The following is a 2,893-nucleotide window of genomic DNA, read 5'->3' as shown; positions in this document are numbered from 1 at the left end:
TAAAAATCGGGTCATAACTTCCCCCAGATCCCAAATAGGAATTACCTCAGTCCCCATATACTATTTATGATGATTTTCGTTATTCTATTGAACTTTACACCAAATATATGGGTCGACTTGTGTTATCTTTATAAAATTACATCAATAATTTGCGAGAGTATAAAATGTTCGGTTACACCCGAACTTAGCCCTTCGTTACTTGTTATAATTTATGTTTATACTATGTTTATGTTTATACTACAAATATGCACTAAATTTTACATTATTTTAATGCGAAATGCAATCCATCGTAAATACATACATATTTGATGACCATAACCACATTTTTGTTAAAATTTGTGTCGCGTTACCGTATTTTGCATTCCGTTGCCAACTGACGTTTCCGCCTGAGCATTCGGTTTATGTCAGTTTTGCATGCCATTACTCTAAGCATAAATTTTCATTGATTAAATATCGTATGTCAATGCCGTTTTTTACGTTCAGTTCTGTATTAAACTTGTTATTATGAAAGCTTCAATTTATTAACAAATTCCTCTCGAGGACAAATATTCCGTCATGAATTTAGGGTCAACCTATTTATTAGTAGGCCAAATATATATATATATATATTTATTAGTAGACGGTGAAAAAAGGTGATTACAAATTGAGAGATATGAGTTGAGGGATTCTTATAATAGTCTGTTTTGACAATAAAGCGTAATTTTTATGATAATTCTATTGACAATTGATTTTAAAATATACACCGTTTACTACGGAAATTATAATATTGCAAATGATTAGGAAGCTCATAAAAATAAACAACAAATCCCACTGCGTTTCGAAATTTTTAAACGTAAGTGAGCGTGGATCGGACACACTTTACGCAAATCTGCAAACGATATAGCAAGAAATGCTATTGATTGGAACTCGCCTGGACAGAGGCGAGTTGGCAGACCTGCTCATACGTGGAGAAGACAGTTGGACGCTGATCTCAGACCTAGAGGGAAAATTTGCGGCGAAATAAAGCCTATGGCATGTGACAGAAATGGTTGGAACTGTTTCACTGTGCCCCTTGCACGAGTAACAGGAACTAATATATATAAAATTAATATAATTTAATATTAGAGGCATTTATTCGACGATAACAATACGTTCTTTTAAGGGGTTATGTGGGTTTCAGAGGCTAAAAACAAGGGTATTCTTACATTTTTTTAATATATACAATATTTAAACAATATTTTGTGAAATTTGTATTTAAAAATTCCAAAAACTCAGCCAGTGGCACCTCATCTCCCATGACGTGTCTTGCGAAGGACATCATAACTCATGAATGGTTCATCTAAAGCAGTGTTTTTCAATCTGTGGGAAGCCTTACTCGGGGGGTCGCCAGCTGAAAGAAAAAGTCGAAGTTCTTACACAACAAAAACACAATTTTAATGAGAAAGATGTGCTTGTTTATTTTTCATTAGTTTATCAAATTGTGGTGTTATTTTTGAAACATTAATAATTAAATCATTTTCTAATTGCAGTCTATTTCTCTTTTTAGTTTTAATGTCTACCATTGAAGAAAATGTCAGTTCACACAAGTATGAAGTGGCGAATGGCACTAATAATTTAAGAGCTTCCCTTGCCAGCTCTGGATATTCGTGTTTTCTTTTCATCCAAAATACGTCGACACTTTGCGAATGAAATTCCATTTTAAGCATGCCATCAGTAGCTAATTCTAGAAGACATTCTTTCATTTTTGTGTTGACATCAGCCAGATCTATTGATTTGTCCAAAAAAGGGTTTAAAATCCATCTACGCCCATTGTCAGCTTCAGAGTGCAAGTCTGGAAAGTATGTCAAAAGTTTCTCTTGTAAATTATGCAAGCTTTGTACCATGCAAGGAATATGAGCCGATACTGCAAAACTTTGGTTTGATGCATTATCTTCAACAATCTTCTGAACACACGGAAAAGACTCAAACATTTTGTTTTGCAGAGAGGTCGACCACAAACGAAGTTTTGCGTGAAATGCTTTTACTTTATCTTTAGCTGTTAAAATATTTTCTTCTCTTCCTTGAAGGTTCTTGTTCAAATTGTTAAGGTGGCTAAAAAGATCTGCCAAAAATGCTAATTTCAAGAGCCAAATAGGGTCAGAAAAACGGTGAGCATATTCTGATTTTGCATCTTGTAAGAACATTAACAATTCAGCTCTCAGTTCCAGAACTCTTGTCAATACCTTTCCTTTGGATAGCCACCTGACCTCGGTATGATAAAGGAGATTTTGATGAAGCGATCCCATATCTTCACAAACGATTCTGAATAGCCGAGATTGCAAAGCTTTACCTTTGATAGAATTCACAATTTTTATTACCTCCTTGAGCACGTCATTTAAATCAGAAGGTACTACCTTAGCAGCTAGAGCCTGTCGATGAAGAAAACAGTGTGTCCAGGATATGTTTGGTATTATCGATTTTAATTTTGCAATGAGTCCGCTATTTTTGCCAGTCATAGCTTTAGCGCCATCGCTACAAATAGCGATACATTTTTTCCAATCAATATCGTAGTCGCAAGTGCTTTCTAAAAACATATCGCCGACGCAGTATGACCCGCGCGAATAATAGATAAATTTGAATGCAAAATAGGAAAAACTGATTACCTAATGTATGTAGTCTTTTAATTAAAATTAAATTATTTCTTTGACTTACTATGAAACAAGGGGGTCGCCAGAATATTTCAACCTGTAAAGGGGTCGCGAAATCAAAAAGATTGAAAAACACTGATCTAAAACAATGAACCAAAAATATTCCAATAGTACATGGATAACTCTAGTTAATAACGAAGGAATAAAGAAAATATTTAAATTTGAATTTTTGACAGAATTTTAACCAAAAAACTCACTTTTTTGTCAAATTTTCACCATATATTGGC

The sequence above is a fragment of the Zeugodacus cucurbitae genome, chromosome 2 (assembly GCF_028554725.1).
Source record: "Zeugodacus cucurbitae isolate PBARC_wt_2022May chromosome 2, idZeuCucr1.2, whole genome shotgun sequence".
Taxonomy (NCBI): Eukaryota; Metazoa; Arthropoda; class Insecta; order Diptera; family Tephritidae; genus Zeugodacus; species Zeugodacus cucurbitae.
Note: the sequence above shows the minus strand (reverse complement) of the source record.